At 39.5% G+C, this 6,053-nt stretch overlaps 1 non-coding gene across 1 annotated transcript; it reads left to right on the top strand.

The window, feature by feature from the left end:
* Positions 1-5,710: 5,710 nt before the first annotated feature.
* On the top strand, positions 5,711-5,814 carry LOC147475842 (small nucleolar RNA R71). The gene has a single exon (XR_015209986.1). It is a non-coding gene; the product is annotated as a small nucleolar RNA R71 (small nucleolar RNA).
* Positions 5,815-6,053: the final 239 nt, after the last annotated feature.

The following is a 6,053-nucleotide window of genomic DNA, read 5'->3' as shown; positions in this document are numbered from 1 at the left end:
CAAATTCACTTTTTCGCAAGCATTGGTTTGATTTTGGCGAATGAGTCATGGAAATGATTAGTAGAGAATTTCCAATCCAATGATCCATAAAACACTCAATTCCAACCATGGGTGACATATAAGAAGGTGGAAAAACGCCTCAAAGTGCGTGTGTGACGTAAGTTATGCGAACGAAGGGAATCTAAGTTTTAGATAACTTCAACCCAAATGAACTATAACTAATGGCTTAAGCAACACAAATGGAAAGTTCAAGCAATCCGGATGGAAAGACCGACTGCCCACCCCCAAACAAATTTTTAAACACAAAATTTGTTTTAAACGTGGGTCGTTTAAAGTCAGATTCCCAAGACTTGTTGGATTGCTATTTCTATGATTTTAGAATTTTTATTTTATTTTTATTTTTTTATTTTTTATTAGTTTATTATAAGAAACACGAAAAACAATAAATACATAATTCACCCCATAGAGGAACATGACTCAAAAACTGAGAAAACATGCAAAAGTGGAAAACGTGAATTATGTGAAACGTGGACTTAGGATCCGGTACTTACAGCCACACATTCCATAGGGAGGGCCCGGTTACCTGAATGGTGCACTTACCACTATATGGAAGTGAAAGGAAGTACACCAATGACAAAGGTCAATCCTTATAGACAGGGTCCTGTAAAAGGACTTCCTTTACATCAGGGGACATAAGTTCGTGAAAATATTTTAACCGTTGACCATTAACTTGAAAGGTACTGTTGTCCTTAGGATTTACCAAGGTGACTGCCCCGTAAGGGGTGACTTCAGTAACGAGAAAAGGACCGGACCAACGGGTTTTAGTTTCCACGGAAAAATATGTAGACGGAGTTGTAAAGCAAGACCTTTTGACCGACCACAAACTCTTTGCGCTAAGATTTGCTTATCATGAACACGTTTCATGTTAGCTTTATAATCCTTAGCGAGATCGTAAGAATCGCCACGGATTTTCTTCAAGCTCATTCAATTGCAACTTACGTTTGACACCCGCCTCATCAATATTGAAGTTAAGGCTTTTATAGCCCACGAGCACGCGTGCTCTAATTCAACGGGCAAATGACATGGTTTCCCAAATACAAGTCTAAAGGGAGACATACCTATAGGAGTTTTGAAAGCAGTTCTATCGCCCATAAGGCATCCGATAGACGCTTGGACCAGTCTTTCCTATCAGGATTTATAGTTGTTTCTAAAATCTTTTTGATTTCCCTATTAGAAACTTCTACTTGTCCGCTAGTTTGTGGATGATAAGGAGTTGCTACTTTGTGTGTAACTCCATACTTTTTTCACTAGGGATGCAACAACTCTGTTGCAAAAATGTGTTCCACCATCACTAATGATGGCTTTAGGAATGCCAAAACGACATAAAATATACTCCTTAATAAAAAATACAACTGTCTTATGGTCATTGCTACGGCAAGCCATGGCCTCTATCCATTTAGACACGTAGTCCACAACAACTAGAATATAAATATAACCGTGGGAAACAGGGAAGGGACCCATGAAATCAATACCCCAAACGTCAAAAATTTCTACTATCAAGATTGGATTTAATGGCATCATATTACGCTTCGTGATTCGCCCAAGTTGTTGGCAACAAATACACATCTTGCAATGCACTTGGGCATCCTTAAAAAGGGTAGGCCAATAAAATCCACATTGAAGAACTTTAGCGGCTGTTTTCATTCCACTAAAATGGCCACCACACTCTTTGTCATGGCAGAACGATAGAACTTCATTATATTCCCACTGGGGAATGCAACAATGAATAATCTGATCCGCACAATACTTAAAAAGGTAGGGCTCATCCCAGTAGTATAACTTGACTCTGGCCAAGAACTTCTTACGTTCATTTTTTGACCAATTATAAGGCATAACATCAGCCGCTAAATAATTTATAATGTCAAAGATACCATGGTCTTTGAAAAAATAGCATACAGATGCTCATCAGGAAAGGAGTCCGGTATGGACTCAGAATCACTATTATCGTCGTTTGTAAGTCTAGATAAGTGGTCGGCAACTACATTTTCGACCCCTCTTTTATCCTTTATTTCTAATATGAACTCTTGCAGGAGAAGGATCCATCGGATTAATCTCTGCTTAGCATCCTTCTTTGCAAGAAGGTACTTAAGGGCTGCATGGTCCGTGTAAACTAAAGTTTAGAACCAACCAAATAAGGATGAAACTTATCTAAAGCATAAATGACAGCTAAGAATTCTTTTTCGGTAGTTGAATAATTCCGTTGAGCATCGTTTAAGGTTTTACTAGCATAATAAATAACAGTGGACTTATTATCTAGTTTCTGTCCCAAGACAGCACCAACTACATAATCACTAGCATCACACATGAGTTCGAAAGGTTTAGACCAATCGGGAGGCTGTATAATTGGTGCAGAGGTTAGGGCAGCTTTTAAAGTTTCAAAAGCTTGCTTATAGTTAAAATTAAAATCAAAGATTGCATCCTTCAAAAGCAGATTAGTTAAAGGCCTAGCTATTTTCGAGAAATCTTTAATAAAACGCCTATAAAAACCTGCATGGCCTAGAAATGCTCTAATATCACGAACAATCCGTGGTTTAGGTAGAGTCGCTATCTTATCTAGTTTGGCCTTATCTACTTCAATGCCATCACTAGATACAATGTGACCTAGTACTATGCCCTTTTTCACCATGAAATGACACTTTTCCCAGTTTAAAATGAGGCTCTTTTCTTCACACCGTGTCAAAACCTTAGATAGGTTAGACAAGCAGTCTATGAAGGAGTTTCCATAGATAGAAAAATCATCCATGAAAACTTCCATAAAGCGCTCTACCATGTCACTAAATATATGAAGCATACACCGCTGGAAGGTACCAGGAGCATTATAAAGGCCAAAAGGCATTCGTTTATAGGCATACGTTCCAAAGGGACATGTGAAGGTAGTCTTTTCTTGGTCATCAATATCAATAATAATCTGAAAATAGCTTGAGTAGCCATCTAGAAAACAATAAAAAGCATGACTAGCTAGGCATTCGAGCATTTGATCTATAAAAGGTAAAGGAAAGTGATCCTTTCGTGTCATAGCATTTAAACGTCTGTAATCAATACAGATCCTCCATTTCATAGGACCTTGTGTGACAACATAGTCACCCTTTCCGTTACGTACCATGGTAACTCCCGATTTCTTAGGAACTACATGAATGGGGCTTACCCATTCGCTATCAGAGATTGGGTATATGATACCCGCATCGAGTAATCGTAAGACTTCTTCCCTAACCACCTCTTTCATGGCAGGGTTCAAGCGACGCTGAGGTTCGCGAGAAGTCTTCGCGTTATCCTCCAAATGGATATGATGAGTGCAAACATTAGGGTAAATTCCCTTAATGTCGGCTAGGGACCAACCAATCGCAGACCGATGTTCCCTAATCACCCGGATTAAACGTGTCTCTTCATCCTGAGATAACAGAGAAGATATAATTACCGGATGACTACCATCCGGATCAAGTTGAATATATTTTAACTCCCGGGAAGAGGTTTAAAGATCGGGGTGGAAGGAAAATCAATAGATGTTTTCGTCGTGGTCCTCATCTTGCATAATGAATACTTGCTTAGGTAGCAAGTCTTCATACTCTCGATATATGGAGCGTGACCGGTTTTTTGCAATTGGTGTGGACTCAAGGATGGTGTTAACTTCCTCTAAGTAGGAGTCATTTACAAAATCTGAAGTTCCAAAAGAAAGGAATTTGTACATATTGTTTCGGGGAAAAGTGTTGTTAAAATAATCTTGAGCTAAGCTCGATCATGCTAACCTCCCCATCTATAGGCGAATCGGGTAGCTGTTTCATCATTTTAAAACATTTACCTCAACAAAGAAGATGGCCAAAAGATAAGGACATCTTACTATCGCGGCAATTTATAAGCGCGTTGGCAGTTGCCAAGAAGGGACGCCCTAAGATGATCGGTACAGAGTCGTTAGCGACTTCTGTATCGAAGATAACAAAATCAGCATGATAGTAGAAATCCTGAACCTTAACAAACACGTTTTCCACTACACCCTTAGGATACTTAATTGACTTGTCCGCTAACTGCAACGTTATTTTTGTAGGTTGCATTTCCTGTAGACTTATTTGTTTATACAAATAATACGGGAGTAAGTTAACACTCGCCCCCAGGTCTAATAAAGCGGTCGTCGTGTGGGAATCTCCTAAGGTGCATTTTCTGATAGGGATGACCGGGGTCCTTGTACTTAACAATTCCATTAATTTCGGATAAAGTTGGGAACTGTTCAATTAGAAAGGCGTCTTTAGGTATGTTGGTCTTACGCCTAGTAGTGCATAACTCCTTAAGAAACTTAGCGTGATTAGGTAGCTTTTTAATAGCTTCGAGAAAAGGAAGGTTTATCGTTAGATTTTTGAAAATGTTCCAAATCTCCTCAAAGTTTGTATCCCTGGTTAGCATGGCTAATTTCTAAGGGAACGGTGGTTTCGCTCTATATTTAGCGTATGACTCGACTTGATGTGTAACCTTGGCTTTCTGTTTCTTAGGTTGTGGTTTAACTGGTACCTCTACAGTGGTAGGCTCTTCAGTTTCTATTTCGGTATCTAGTTCGATATCCGGTGTAGGGAGTGCTGATGGGGTAACTATAGGCATAGTTACTTTGTTATCAACCACTCTTCTAGAAGCGGAGAGTGGTGATGGCATTTAGGTCACCTACGATTGTAGTTTCATTACTAGTATTACCGTTTACCTCAAAGGTCGTGGTTTCTTGTTTTTAGGGTTTGGTATCGCTTGTCCTGGAAACACGCCTTTTGGTTGGGCTTTCTCTTGGGCTAACTGTTGTATGCCATGATTTATGGATTGTAAGATCTGTTGGTTTGATTGAGTCATTGTTTGGAAAAGTTGTTGGGTAACCTGTATAAAGGCATCGATACGATCCGGTTGTGTAGGTGTAGTAGTCACAGGTGGTGCGACTAGAACTATCTCACGTTGATTATTTATGGGTGGGTTGTGATAGTTACTATTGTTAACCGGAACGATACCTCTATTGGTATTATAACTATTATAATTACCCTGACCTTGTGTTTGACCCTGTCGTGGTTGCGCTTGGTTGTTATAATTATTATAATTTCCCTGACCTTGTCCTTGTCCTTGCCTAGGTGGAGCTTGGTTATAGTTGTTTGCTTGCCTAACATTTTGGTTATTAAACCCTGGAGGTGTAACTTGTTGATTGTTTCGCCAACTAAAGTTGGGATGTTGTCTCCATGGGGCATTAGGAATAGGATAGCTATTAACGGAGTAAACATTATCTTGCTCTAATTGTTGTTGTTCATAGGCGAGAGGACAATAGGAGTCAGGGTGCTCAGGACTCAAACACAAATTACATGGGTTGGAGTTGACATTTATGACGGGGATAGGCTTTTGTTGAAAAGAAATAGCCTCAACCTTTTTAGTTAGAGATTCGATTAAATTTTTAAGTTCTGGATCGGATTTCATCTCAAACATACCGGCGGCCTTAACTGTTGAAGAAGAACTAGAAGAATGGGAGATATCATCACTACCCCCCCAATTATTATTGCATTTAGTTTGATCTTCTAAAAATTTGTAATCCTCCGAGGCTCCTTTACTTAGGAAACTACCCATATTCATTATGTCAAGGACTTCTTTATGGTGATGTAGAAGTCCTTTGAAAAAGGCACGAACTAACGTGTCTTTTGCTAGGCTATGGTGTGGACACTCTATAAGCAGATCGGTGAAACGATTCCAAGCCTCAGAAAATGATTCATGAGGATTCTGTCGGAAAAAATGAATCTTGGAAAGCATCTCATCCGTCTTTAGGGGTGGGTAAAAATGTTCCATAAACGGTGAACAAGTTTAGCCCAGTCCAGTGAGTTAGTTAGGCTTTGGGCAGTTAACAAGACGTTGCTTTATCGGCTAAGGTGAAGGGAAATACCCTCAGTTTAATTTGTTCCGCACCAACCGTAGGATGATGGAATGTTGTAAGGACTTGTTCAATCCTATGCATGTGTTGGTAAGGTTTTTCATGGTCTAAACCATGGAAA

The sequence above is a fragment of the Coptis chinensis genome, chromosome 9 (assembly GCF_015680905.1).
Source record: "Coptis chinensis isolate HL-2020 chromosome 9, ASM1568090v1, whole genome shotgun sequence".
NCBI lineage: Eukaryota > Viridiplantae > Streptophyta > Magnoliopsida > Ranunculales > Ranunculaceae > Coptis > Coptis chinensis.
Note: the sequence above shows the minus strand (reverse complement) of the source record. Positions and strands in the feature narration are given on the sequence as shown.